The following is a 15,159-nucleotide window of genomic DNA, read 5'->3' on the forward strand; positions in this document are numbered from 1 at the left end:
GGTACCTTTTTCCTTATTTTCTTTACCCTGTCAGGAAACAGAAAGCATCTATCTGTTGCATCTATCTGTAACTTATAATGAAGTCCCAGCCTATAACCTTCAAAATCTGGCTCTGACTTTCTGTTCTAGACTCATCTTAACTCCCAGACAACCTTTCAAGTTCACTACTGACTTCTCCAGCTCTCTAATGTTTTCTAATTCTGCACAGTGCTTTCCTGTTTCCCAGACTTGTCGTTTCTGGTCATCTTCCTCACCCCACCATCAGCCTCAGCGGTATCTGTTAGAATGCTGTGTGGATTAAGAGCAGAATGGGATTAGTAAGTAGGTTGTAAGAAATAATTATGTTATTAAAATGTTGTTGTTGTTGTTTTTAATGATCAGCATGCATATGGAATAACACCACATAGAGGCATATGAAAATGAAAGAGATTTATCATACTCACAGGCTGTAGAAGAGGGAGGCAGGCATGCCACACAAGGGGCTATGTGGGAGGATCGCGAAGGGAGCTGGCTCAGGCAAGCAGGTGGGGAGCTGAAAGAGACTGAAGACGGTGGGCAAGTGCCTTTATGAGGGTCATAAAGTGAAGTATACAGCAAAAGGAGTGATGGGATTTCATTGGTGTATTTGAATGTCACTGGGTCACAGTCAGGGTTGGACAAGAAGGGAAACTTGTGGCAGGGACCAGCCTTCTCGCACTGGTGCACTTGGTCTCCTGGGCAGGGGGCTCACAGACTGTGGGGCTGTTGAGGCAGCAGAAAAGTATGAAGTCTAATCTGTCCCAGGTGATCTCATACATACTAATGGCTTCAACTCTGAAATCTACACCTCCAGCCTAGACTTTGCTTCCCAAGCTTCTAACCCATGTATCTAACTGCTTCCTGAATATCCCCATTTGTCTATCTCATAGGTAACCTCAAAGTCAACCTGTTTAAAAAATGAATTCATCACCTGTAAACACGCCCTGAATCTGCTCTTCTTCCAATGTTCCCTTAGGGAATGGCATCAGCAACCTCCTAGAACTCAAGGTAAACACCTGGGAGTTTCCTTTGACTCACTTCTCTTCCCCAGCATCAATCCAATGCAGCGCTAAGTTCTGTCTTAGGATAGACACATTTGTCAACTGCATTCACTTTTTATTCATTTTTGCATTTATTCAATGCCTTTTTTATGCCAGAACCTGTCCTGCATTCTGGGAAACAAAAATAAACTAGTGCTTCTCAAACTATCTTAGTGAAGGACCATTTCTTTTCTTTTTTCTTTTTCCAATCAGTCAAGAATGGATTCTTTTGTAAAATACAATGAAAATCAATTAGTAGAAAAATAAAATGAGAAAAAGGACAGACAAAATACAAGTCCCAGTTTTTCATTATTAGATTCAATAAACAAAAAACTTGCCAAATTACTATAAAAGTTTATAAATGTTTCTCTCGATTTCTGTACCTACCTCATTGTAGACTGGTTAAGTCTGAAAACTGGTGTCATCCATGGACCACACCCAGAGTAGCACAGAGGAGAGAGAGGTAAACACAGAACGGGGTATGTATATGTGGGCCTCAGAGTGGGAGGGAGGAAGGCAGAAAAGGAAGACTCTTAAGCAAGTAAAAACTAACCACATGATCAACAACAAAAGCAATTAGCTATTTGTGCCAAGATGTGGGTAACCTAAGGCAGTGGGAGCACAGAGGAGGCACCTAACCCAGCCTGAGTATCAGGGAAGTCTACCTTATAGGAGATGCAAGACAGGTAGGAGTCAGTCAGCTTGCGGATACTCTAATGACGAGTGGGAAGGATACTCCTGGCAGAGAAAGGTTCTGGAGACATTAAGTAGCATATGGCTTGCAGAATTACCTTTCCTATGATTTGGTGGACTGACTGCTTTTCTCTGAGCCTCAGGATGCATAAATGGATATGATTATCCTCTCTTTGAATGATGAAAGAAGAGAAGGATGAAAATGTAACAAGGCCTGGTGCTTGGTACCACTGCTTTTTTGTGTATGAGGAATACTCACAGGAATCAGAGCTACCTTGGATGGTGGGGTAGAGTGGGTGGAGGGACAGCTCATTGACCCAAGACTCGTGTCCAGAATGACTCGGGCTCTGGGGGTGGGGGAGTGACAGGGGAAACATGCCTGTCCCTGAGTCATTCCCAGGCCTGAGGCATGTTTCTCTAGGACAGTCAGCAGCCAATGGGGTGTAGTTTTATGCTGGGGCAGGAGGCAGGACCCCAGAGTAAGCTTCTCTTCCCCTTCAGTCCCTGGTGTTCCAGATGTCCACAACAAAAATAGACTCTAAATTAAAAGGCTGAAGGGTGGGGCTGGCTCTGTCTTTTTGTGCCTTGCCCTGGGGAATTTGATGAAATAAAGACATTAATGGGTTGTTCATAAACCACAGAGCTAATCCTCTCAGGTTCTGGTTGCTAATAAAGAAAGTGAGAATCACGAAGATTAAATCAGTGATCCCCAAATCTCAAAACCAGAGTGATATGAAATTAATTAATATGAAATGTGATTTGTGAAATAATTTTATCCTATAAAGGAATAAGATGTTAAAAAATGATCTAATATGTCAAATACAATTCATTTCACAAATATTTTCTAAGTTTCATGTTGGAAGAAACACTAGGTGTATGGTAACTGGAAGAGGCATCAAATGGGAGTCAGAGGGACTTCCCTGGTAGTCCAGTGGTTAAGACTCCGTGCTTCCAATGCAGGGGGCGTGGATTCGATACCTGATCGGGGAACTAAGATCCCACATGCTGTGAGGTTCGGCCTAAAAAAAAAAAATTAACAAACGGGGGTCAGAGATGGCCCAGGAAGAGGTGATACTGGAGCTAATACCTGAGCTGGTGTTAGTCATGGAAGCATTGCCACTATTTCTCAAGGGCCTGCTCTCAGCCCCACCCCTTGCTAGTAGCTGGAGACACTAAGATTCTTAAGACTCTTGTTATCTCACCTGTTACCATGGAGCAAAAGTCCCTGCTCTCACCAAAACTCTCTTGTCTATTTGTACCCTGTGTTCTGTCTTTTCTTCACTTATCATAGTTGCTTCTATAATTTAGTCCTCTATCTGCTTCAATGTCAGTTTCAAACTCCTTCAGAAAAGTTGTTTACCAGGCAGTGTCTCAGTGTCTCTACCTCATCAGGGCCTGTTCCCTTCTCATCCACTCCAATCGGGCTTCTATCTCCTCTATAACTGCTTTTGTCAAAGTCACTACGGACCTCCACCTTGTCAAATCTAATAAGCACTTACCTGTTTCTTATCTCAGCAACATTTGGTGCAGTCGAACATTCCCTCTTTTAAATACATGCTTCTCTTGGCTTTTTTGTTTTGTTTTGGCCATGCTGCATGGCTTGCAGGATCCCAGTTCCCTGATCAGGGATCGAACCTGGGCCTCCTTCAATGGAAGCGTGGAGTCCTAATCACTGGACCGCCAGGGAGTTCCCTCTCTTGGCTTCTTGAAATATAATTTCCTGACTTTTCCTCTACTTTTCTGGCTGCTACTTCTCAGTGTCTTTGGATGACCTCACTGTTCTACCTGATCTTAAATGTAGAGGAAACTTGGGTTCTGTCCTCAGTTTTTCTAGATCTCCCTAGTTGATATCATTCACTTTTATGGACTTAAAACCACCATCTCTATGCTGACAACACCTAAATTTACATTTACATCCTTGACCTCTCCCTGAGCATATTTAATAGCCATCTCAAAATCAACATGTCTAAAACGGAATTCTTGTTTCAGCTGCCTCCAAATTTTCTCAGATTTCCATCTTTCCATGTTACTAAATTGTGCAGTCATCTCTTGGTTGCTCCCCCAATAATCTAGGTGTCATCTTTGATTCCTCTTTTCCTCCCAACCCTTTACCATTCCAATCCATTACCAAGTCCTGACTTTTTAAATTCTAAAATATTCTCTAATGACCTCCCCCTCCCCCACCAAACACTGACTTCTCTTTCTTGGAGACCTCCTTTAGCTTTCAAACTGGTGTCCCTGCTGCCATCTTGTCCATAAACCTCAAAGGATCAGAATGATTGTTTTCTTGTTATTGAGGTATAGTTAATTTACAATGTTGTATTAGTTTCAAGTGTACAGCAAAGAGGTTCAGATTCTTTTTCAGATTCTTTTCCATTCCAGGTTTTTACAAGATATTGAGTATAGTTCCATGTGCTATACAGTAGGTCCCTGTCAGATGATTATCTTAAAAACTTAGATCATATCTATTTCCTGCTTAAAATCCTTCAGTGGCTTCCCATCACACTTAGAATAAAATCCAAACTACTTTCCATGGTCTCCAAGACCCTGCCCATCTCTGCCCTCATGTCATTCCACTCTCTCCCTATACTCACATCACTGAGGTCACCTGGCTCTCCCATTTCCCCTCTGGCCTGCCAAGCTCTTTCTTGCCCCAGATCCCTCCAATCTTCCTATGGTTGCTTCATTTCAGGCACTTGGTTCTCAGGGGAGCTGTGTCCTGTTTTGTTTTCTCCTCAGTACTCACCACCATCTAAAATTATGTTAACTATTATTATATTCATTTCTTGTCTGCCCATTTAGGATGAAAGTTCCCTGAGCGAAAGAACCTTGTTCTGTCTTATTTGCCAGTGTATCCCTAATTCCAAAAAATAGTGCCCAACGCACAGTAAGAACTCCCGAAGTATCCTTGAAAAAAGACTTTGTTCCCCGGAGCTCCCAGTCTCCAGTTTGTACACACAAGGACATCGGTACGTGGCCTATAGTGGAGGAGATCCAGCTTATGGCAAGAACCCCGACCTGGTGGGGTGGTGTTGGAAGCTCGCCTGTCTGCAGAGGCCCTACACCCCGATCTTCTGCTCTCTCCAGCCTCTTTCCCTTGTTCCTCCACTCGGAGGTCAACAACGGCTGGAGCCTCGGTGTTCCCCACCCTCACTTGGGCCAAATAAAGATGCTCAGACTGAAGGGTGGATGGGGTAGGTAGGGTGGCGAAGACGTGAGACACAATAAGTGATGGAAGTCCTGAGGTCTCCTATTAGTGACCCTGCTGCGTTTGGGCAGGATCAGCGCGAGGCGGGAGCCCCGCAGGGTGGGGCAGCGGCTGCTGGGTGGGTCGGTGGGTGCGGCCCTTGGCTCCGCCCCCCTGCTCCGTGAGAAGTAGAAGCTGGGAGCGGTGATTGTGGCGTGGTGTTGTCGCGACAACAGACTGTGACGCTCGGCGAGTCTGAGCTCTGTTCAGGTGTGGGTCTGGACCCTCGCGCAGGCTCGATGTGTAACCGGTCCCAGCTTAAGATGGAGCAGGGAGCCGAGGACCTAAACCAGTGGCATGGGGCTCCGCACCAGTTCACAGAGGTGAGTCAGGGCGTCAGCCCCAGGGCCCCGCGTGGGTGCTGAGGGCATGGAAGCTGGAGGAGTGGAGGGAAGTAGCAATCTGGAGGATTAGGGGTCCGAGGGACAGGTTGGGAAGGGAAGGGATGGAAGATCAAGAACCTAAGTCACGTGTCGTTTATTCAGTTAATATTCTTAGCATTGGGTGCTGGGGGTAAAGAAGTTCCAGGTAACTTCTGATAGAGACTTTTGAGTACTCAGGAAAGAAGACAAAGTTAGAAAGTCAGCGGGAAGCAGACAGGGAGGAAAAAAATACTAATTGGCAGGCCTTTGACATGCCCTGGGAATACAATGGTGAGTTTACCATAAGATAGTTTACCATTTTATTAATAAGTAGCTAAATGATCGGAAGTATATAAATTACTGTAAAGAAGAAATACAGGGGCCACAGAAATGAATAGTAGAAGTATTTGATCTGATTTAGGAGGTGGAGAAGACAGCTGAGGATTCTGTCTGGGACCAGAGACAACTGGTTAGGTGAAGGGTTAGCAGATCCTGAGACCAGAGACAGAATGCCTCCACCTTGGAGGTAATGAAAGATGGACTGTGAGACCAAGACCAAGAGACTGATGGGAGAGTGGTCAAGGGGAGGGGAGGCAGGGACCCCAGCACAGCCTAAGTCATGCGGGGCTTGAGTTGGTTATTCCAAGAGCAGGGGGAAGCCATTGATGAGTTTAAGCATGATCGATCACAATTAGATTTGTATTTTTAAGAGTGCCGGAGGGGGGGATGGGCAGAAGTCAAGGCAATAATTAGAAAGCTATCGTGATAATCCAATCAAAATGGTGGCCTAACTAGAGAGATGGAGAAAACGGAATGGATCTTGGAGATGTGTTGGAGGTAGACACCACAAGAATTGGTAATTACTTGGATCTAGGTGGTGAAGGAGGCATCCAGGACAATTGATCAGATTTCTGGCTTATAAAACTGGATAAGAATAGTGGTGACATTTTCTGAGAGCAAAGGATGAGAAGGAAGAGGATTAACAGTTTTTTCCCCTGGGGGTAGGTTGAGGGGTGGGTGTGTGAGTAAAGATGATCTGAGTTTTGGACGTAGTCGGATGAAGTGCCTTTGGGCTATCCAAATGGACTGAGCACTAGGCAGCTTGAAGATTCAGAAAAGGTCTGCCCTGGAGCTATTGATTTAAGAATAACTGACTATAAACAGAAATGGATTCATTAACATGAGAAAGATTGCCCAGAGAGTAGCATAATGCAAAGGGGACTGAGAAGGAGGAAGCCCAGAGAGAAGGGAAGGAGAAAAACCAGGCTAGTGTGTCAATGTGTTCCGGAGGCCAAGGGAAGGAAACATTTAAAGAACAATGGCCACTATATAGGAAAAGAATCTAAAAAAGAGTGGATATATGTATATGTATAACAGATTCACTTTGCTGTACAGCAGAAACTAACACAACATTGTAAATCAACTATGCTCCAACAAAAATTAAAAAAAAAAAAAGAACAATGGCCAGTAGTCTCAGAAACTCATGAGAGGTCAAGCAGGGAGGAATCTGACATGTGTTTGGACTTAATAACATGGAGACCATCGGTGACCTTTATGAAAGCTGTTTCTGTGGAGAGATGGGGGCCAGACTGAACGTGGAGGCGAGATAGTGGTAAAGATGTGTTTAGACATCTCCAAAGAAGTTTGCCTGTGAAGAATCAGGAAAGTAAAAGGGAGGGGAAAGTGGCTGAGTACCCCCAGAAACACCCATCCAATAGACAGTTATCTGGCACCTATTATGTGCCTAGTTTATGCTAGTTACTGAGCATATAGTGGTGAATAAAGTGGACTGTGTTTTTTGGGGTTTTTAAAAAAATTAATTTATTTTTATTTTTGGCTGCGTTGGGTCTTCGTTGCCATGCGCCGGCTTTCTCTAGTTGCGGCAAGGGGGGGATCTACTCTTCGTTGTGGTGTGCAGGCTTCTCATTGCGGTGGCTTCTCTTGTTGCAGAGCATGGGCTCTAGAGCGCAGGCTCAGTAGTTGTGGCTCATGGGCTTAGTTGCTCCACGGCATGTGGGATCTTCCCAGACCAGGGCTTGAACCCATGTCCCCTGAGTTGACAGGCAGATTCTTAACCACTGCGCCACCAGAAAGTCCCAATAATTTCTTAATATCATCTATTCAGTTCCCCTAGTTGTCCCTAAAATGTCCTTTCCAGCTGGTATGTCCAAACCAGGATCCAATTTAAGACTACATGCTGTATGTGGTTATTATGTCTCTTGAGTCTCTTTGAAATTAGAAAAGTTTTCTTTTTTCCTGACTGACTTTCCATTTTTCATCATCCTAACTTTTCTCTTGTAAAATTTGGATTTATCAGATTGCTTTCTCATGGTATGATTTAGCTTGATCTATCTCTTGTATTCCCTCTAAATCGAAGTTAGATCTTAAAGCTAATTGGATTCCTGATTTGGGGTAAGGGTGTCTCATAGGTATGATAGGCTCCATCTTGCATTACATCAGGAGACACATTTGGCTCCCCACATTTGGTGACATTAGGCGTGGCGCTTGAATTAGGTTAGCGAAAAGCCTCATTGATCTCTCTATTCAAACTTATATTTTAGCCTTGTGGTCAGAAAGTAATCTGTGTAATGTTACCTTGGATACATGCAAATGTCCAGTTCCCCACTAATCATTCACTTACGGGTTTGAACCAAATATTAATTTTTCCTTAATCAGAAGTTTCCTTAGAGGTTGTAAAATGATTTTCAATTCCATCATTCCTTCTACATGTATTTGTCTTCTTCTGTAAAGTAGAATTTTTCTTAAACAACTGGAATCATTGGGTGAATTTGAAATAACAGTTTCCTATTGGACAGAATAAATGCTTCTTTCACTTCAGTTCACAACGTTCAAAGCTGGAATAATAGCTGACCCTTTGTCACTTTTGTCTCATGAATTTTCATAGATTCAATCTATTAAAATCAACAATCATTCTTTTTGATTCTCAAATTGTCACAAATTTGGCCAGTGGGAACCCCTTCTGTACCCCACCTTTTTTTATACAATTAGTTTAAGTATTTCTTTCTTTTTTTTACTTATTCTATTTATTTTTGGCTGCATCGATCTTAGTTGCACGGGCTCTTTGTTGTGGAGTGCAGGCTTCTCTCTAGTTGTGGCGTGCGGGTTCCAGAGTGTATGGGCTCTAGTTTGCAGCACACAGGCTCTCTAGTTGAGGCGTGCAAGCTCAGTAGTTACGGCGCACTGGCTTAGTTGCCCCGCAGCATGTGGGATCTTAGTTCCCTGACCAGGGATCGAACCCACATCCTCTGCACTGTAAGGCAGATTCTTTACCACTGGACCACCAAGGAAGCCCCTCTGTGCCCCTTTTTAAACATTTTAAAAATTGTGGTAAAATCTGTATAACATAAAAATATCAGTATAGCTATGTTTAAATGTATAGTTCAGTGGCATTAAACACATTCACATTATTGTGCAACCATTGCCACCACCCATCTCCAGAACTTTTCTCATCTTACCAAACTGAAATTTCCGTAATCATTAAAATAGTAACTTCTCAGTTTTCCCTCTGCCCACCCTCCACCCAGTCCCTGGCTATCATCATCCTACGTTCTGTCTCCTTGAATTTGACTTCCTTAAGTACCTCATAAATAGAATCATACATTATTTATTTGTTTGTTTGTTTATTTTTGCGTTACGCGGGCCTCTCACTGTTGTGGCCTCTCCCGTTGCGGAGCACAGGCTCCGGACGCGCAGGCTCAGCGGCCATGGCTCCCTGGCCCAGCCGCTCCGCGGCACGTGGGATCCTCCCGGACCGGGGCACAAACCCGTGTCTCCTGCATCGGCAGGCGGACTCTCAACCACTGCGCCACCAGGGAAGCCCTATTTGTTTATTTTGACTGGCTTATTTCACTTGGCTTAATGTCTTAATGTTGAAGCATGTGTCAGAATTTCCTTCCATTTTAAGGCTGAATGATATTCTACTGTAGGTATATACCAGATTTTGTTTATCTGTTGATGGACACTTGGGTTGCTTCCACATTTTGGCTATTGTGAATAATGCTGCTCTGAACATGGGTGTACAAATGTCTCTTCCAGTCCCTGCTTTCAATCCTTGTAGGTATATACCCAGAAGTGGGATTGCTGGGCATATAGTAATTCTATTTTAATCTGTTGAGGCAGCACCACGCTGTTTCTATAGCAGCACACCATTTTAACATTGCCATCAGCAGTGCAAGGGTTCCAATTTCTCCACATCTTGCCAACGCTTTTTAAAATAATAATAATCATTTTAGTGGGTGTAAAGTGATATTTCATTGTGGTTTTAATTTGCCTTTCCCTAAAGGTTAATGATGTTGAACATCTATGTCTTTGGAGAAAAGTCTATTTAAGTCCTTTGCCCATTTTTGAATTGGGTTTTTATGGTAAATTTTAGGAGTTCTCTATATAGTTTAGATATTAATCCCTTACCAGATATGCAATTTGCAAATGTTTTCTCCCATTCTGTGGGTTGCCTTTACACTCTGTTGGTAGTGTCTTTTGATGCACAAAAGTTTTAAATGTTGATGAACTCAATTTTGTCTATTTTTTCTTTTGTTACCTGTGCCTTATAGTAAGTTGAATCAGGAAGTGTGTATTTTCCAATTTTGTTCTTCCTTTTCAGGACTGCTTTTGGCTATTTGGGATTCCATATGAATTTCAGGGTGGATTTTTCTAGTTTTGCAAAAAATGAATTTTGATAGGGATTGCATTGAAACTGGATATTGCTTTGGGCAGATTATTTCTTCCCATTTTTTAAAATGTCTTTAATTTCCTTCAGCAGTGTTTTATGGTTTTCAGTGATATAGTTTCAGTTAAACTCTGTTTATTTCTGAGTGATTATTTTTGATGCTATTGTAAATTGAATTGTTTTCCTAATTTCCTTTTTAGATTGTTCATTGCAGTGTATAGAAACACAATGGATTTTTGTGTCTTGAATTTGTATCCTGCTACTTTGCTTAATTTGTTTATTAGTTTTAACAGGTCTGTGGGTCTGTGTATGTAATCTTTAGGATTTTCTACATGTGAGTGTATCATCTGGGAACAGAGACAGTTTTACTTCTTTTCCAATTTGGATGCCTTGTACTTGTTTTTCTTGCCTAGTTGCTCTGGCTAGAACTTCCAATGCAATGTGAATAGAAGTTGTGGAGGCAGGCATTCTTGTCTTTTTTCTGATCTTAGAGGAAAAGCATTCAGTCTTTCACCATTGAGTGTGATGTTAGCAGTGGGTTTTTCATAAATGTCCTTTATCATGTTGGAAATTTCTTTCCATTCCTGTGTTTTTTAGTGGTTTGTTTTAATCATGAAAAGGCATTGGATATTTCAAATGCTTTTTTCTGCATCAATTGAGATGATGTGTTTTTTCACCTTTATTTTTCTTATGTAGTATGTTACATTGATTGATTTTTGTATGTTGAATCAGCCTTGCATTCCTGGGATAAATCCTACTTGGTCATGTTGTATAATCTGCTTAATATGCTGGTGGATCTAGTTTGCTACTTTTTTTTTTTTAAGGATTTTTGTATCTATATTCATAAAAGATGTTGGTCTATAGTTTTCTTTACTTGTGATGTCCTTGTCTGGCTTTGGTATCAGGGCAATGCCCAGCTCATGGAATGGATTAGGGAGTGTTCCCTTCTCTTCGATTTTTTGTTAGAATTCAAGAAGTATTGACATTCTTCTTTTAAGAGTTTAGTAGGATTCAACATGAAGCCATTAAGTAAAGAAACTTTCTCTGTCCTGGAAGCTTTTGATTACTGATTCAGTCTCCTTACTAATTGTGGGTCTATTCAGATTTTCTATTTTTTCATGATTCAGTGTTGGTAGATATCGTTTTTCAATGATTTTATCCATGTCATTTAGGTTACCCAATTTGTTGGCATGCAACTGTTCATAGTACTCTCTTATAATTCTTTTCATTTCTATAGAATTGGTAGTAATGTCTTCACTTTCATTTCTGCTATTAGTAATTTGAGTCCTCTTTTTCTTGGTCAGTCTAGCTAAAGGTTTGGCAAGTTAGTTAATCTTTCCAAAGAACCAACTTTTGGTTTCATTAATATTTCTCTAATATTTCCTTCTGCTAACTTTGGGTTAGTTTGTTTTTTTTTTCCCCTAGTTCTTTAAGGTGTAAAGCTAGGTTGTTGGTTTGAGATCTTTTTAAATTATAAGCATTTACAGTTATAAATTCCCTCTAAGCCCTGCTTTTGCTGTACCTGGTAAGTTTTTTAATGTTGTTTTCATTTTCATTTGTCTCAAGTATTTTCTAATTTCCCTTGTGATTTCTTTTTTGACCTACTGGTTGTTTTATTATTATTATTTTTTACCTATTGGTTGTTTAAGAGTATGTTGTTTAATTCCACAGATTTGGAGATTTTCCAGCTTTCCTGCCATTATTGCTTTTTAACTATCTTTCAAAATCTCTTAAGCCTTAATTTGTGACCTAACATATGATCTATTCTGGAGAAGAATGTACCATGTGCACTTGAGAAGAATGTGTATCCTGTTGTTGTTGAGTAGAGTGTTCTGTATGTTTGTTATATCTAGTTGGTTTATGTGTTGTTCAAGCTCTCTGTTTCCCTACTTATCTTCTGTGTGGTTGTTCTAGTCTTTATTTAAAGTGGGGTATTGACATCTCCAACTCTTACTTAGAACTGTTTATTTGTCCCTTCAATTCTGTCAGTTTTGGCTTCAGATATTTTGATGGTCTATTATTATGTGTAAATGTTTATAATTGTTTATCTTTTTTGCTATGTTGAACCTTTTATTAATATATAATATCCTTTGTCTCTTGCAACTTTTTTTTTTTTTTTTTTTTTTCGGTGTGCAGGCCTCTCACTGTTGTGGCCTCTCCCGTTGCGGAGCACAGGCTCCGGATGCGCAGGCTCAACGGCCATGGCTCACGGGCCCAGCTGCTCCACGGCATGTGGGATCTTCCCGGGCCGGGGCACGAGCCCATGAGCCCATGTCCCCTGCATCGGCAGGCGGACTCTCAACCACTGCGCCACCAGGGAAGCCCTCTTGCAACTTTTTTGATTTAAAGTCTATTATGTTTGATAGCCACTACTATAACCACGCCCACTCTTTTGTTTACTATTTCCATGGAATATCTTTTCACTTTCAGCCTATTTTTGTCTCTGGATCTAAGGTAATCTCTTGTAAACAACATATAATTAGATAATGTTTCTTTTACTCCATTCTTCCAATCTCTGTCTTGATTGGAGAGTTTAAACCATTTATATTTAAAGTAATTAATGATAAAAAGAGACTTCTGTCATTTTGCTCTTTGTTTTCAATATGGCTTTTAGCTTTTCTTGTCCCTTGTTTCCTGTATTATATCTTTTGTGTTTAGTTGATTTTTTTTTTGTAGTGAAATTTTATTGCCCTTCTCATTTCCTTTTGTATATATTCTATAACTATTTTCTTTGTGTTTACTATGGGGATTACATTTAACATTGCCAAATTATAATATTCTAATTTGAATTTATACCACTTTAATAGGATAAAAAAATTCCCCATCCAGTTCTGTCCCCACTCCATTTCAGTTATTAATGTCACAAAGTTACATCTTTATGCATTGAGTGTCCAAAAATATAGACTAATAATAGTTTTTTAAAGTGCTTTAGTGTCTAAGAAAACTGTTTTCCTTCATTCTCACACTCACACACTTAGGACATCATATATGTGGGTTTTCTGCACCAAGAAACTCTGACACTAACTGCTTGGAATTAGTGCCCAATCCCACGGGTTAAGGGCTTAATCCCACAGACTGCCCCCTACCCCCTGCCTCCGACGCCAATCATAAGTCCAGGTTGTCACCTGGGCTTCTGACCAACTGGCTGTAAATTGGGGCCAGTTTCTATGACTTCCTCCTCAGATTTGATAATTTTCTAGAGCAGCTCACAGAACCCAGGAAAATTTTACTTACTATTGCTGATTTATTACAAATGATATTTTAAAGAATACAATTGAACAGCCTGATAAAGAGATACATAGGGGGTGAGGTATGGGAAAGGGGCACAGAGCCTCCATTCTTTCTCTGGGCACAGCACCCTCCTAGCACCTCCATGTGTTCAACAACCCAGAAGCTCTCTGAACTCTGTCCTTAGGGGATTTTTATGGGGGCTTTATCATGTAGACATGATCAATTATTAACTCATTTTCTAGCCCCTCTCCCCTCTCTGGAGAATGAGGGATAGGGCCAAAAATTCCAAGCTTCTAATCATGGCTTGCTCTTTCTGGTGACCATCCCCTATCCAGGAGCTCACCAAGAGTCACCTCATTAGAACAAAAGATGCTCTTTTCATCCAGGAAATTCCAAGGGATTTAGGAGCTCTGTGTCAGGAACTGAGGCAAAGACCAATATACTGATTTCTTATTCCACCATTAGTCTCTCAAATCATGTAGAAAACAAAAAGTGAAGTTACAAATCTAGTACAGTAAGACCAGTTTTTGTAGTTGTCCATATATTTGCCCTTACTAGAAATCTTTATTTCTTCAGATAGTTTTGAGTTAATGTCTAGTGTTCTTTCAGTTTGACCTGAAGGACCCCATTACCATTTCTTGCAGGGCAGTTCATGTCTAATGACATTAAACTCCTCCAGCGTTTGTTTATCTGGGAATGACTTAATTTCTCCTTCATATTTGAAGGACAGCTTTGCCAGATATAAGATTCTTGGTTAGACATTTTCTTTCAGCATTTTGAATATATCAGCCCACTGCCTTTTGGCATCTAAGGTTTCTGATGAGAAATCTGCTGATAATCTTATTTGGGATCCCATATATGTGATGAGTTACTTATTTCTTGCTGCTCTAAGATTCTTTTTGTTTTTGGACAGTTTTGAGTATAATGTGTCTCAGTGTGGATTTCTTTGACTTTATCCTATTTGAAGTTCATTGAGCTCCTTGGAGGTCTATATTCATGTCCTTCATCACATTTGAGATGTTTTCACCCACTATTTTTTCAAGCAATCTCTGACCCTTTCTCTCTCTCTTCTAGGACTCCCACAATGCATATGTTGGTCTGCTTGAAGTTGTCCCACAGGTCATTTAGGCACTCTGTTAAGTTTTCTTCAATCTTTTTTCTTCTTGTTCCTTAGCTTGACAAGTTCAATTGTCCTGTCTTCAAATTAGCTGATTCTTCTGTCTACTCAAATCGGCTTCTGAATCCCTCTAGTCAGTTTTTCATTTTAGTTATTATATTTTTCAGCTCCAGAATTTTTTTAAATTAATTTATTAATTAATTTATTTTTGGCTGCATTGGGTCTTCATTGCTGCACATGGGCTTTCTCTAGTTGTGGCGAGTGGGGGCTACTCTTCGTTGCGGTGTGCTGGCCTCTCATTGTGGTGGCTTCTCTTGTTGTGGAGCACAGGCTCTAGGTGTGCAGCCTTCAGTAGTTGTGGCACGTGGGCTCAGTAGTTGTGGCTTGTGGGCTCTAGAGTGCAGGCTCAATAGTTGTGGCGCATGGGTTTAGCTGCTCCGCGGCATGTGGGATCTTCCCAGACCAGGACTCGAACCCGTGTCCCCTGCATTGGCAGGTGGATTCTTAACCACTGTGCCACCAGGGTGCCCAGAATTTCTTTTTAGTTTCTTTTTAGGTTTTCTATCTCTTTACCAAAATTTCCATTTGTTCATACATCATTTTTGTGACTTTGTCCACATCTTCTTTTAGCTGTTTGAGCATCTTTAAGACAGACAGTTGTTTTAAATTCTTTGTGAAGTAAGTTCATCATTTGGTCTTTCTTAGACATTTCTGTTTATTTTTTTCCCCTTGAATGGGCCATACATTCCTGTCTTTTTATGACT

The sequence above is a fragment of the Hyperoodon ampullatus genome (genome assembly GCF_949752795.1).
Source record: "Hyperoodon ampullatus genome assembly, chromosome: 2".
NCBI classification, from domain to species: domain Eukaryota; kingdom Metazoa; phylum Chordata; class Mammalia; order Artiodactyla; family Ziphiidae; genus Hyperoodon; species Hyperoodon ampullatus.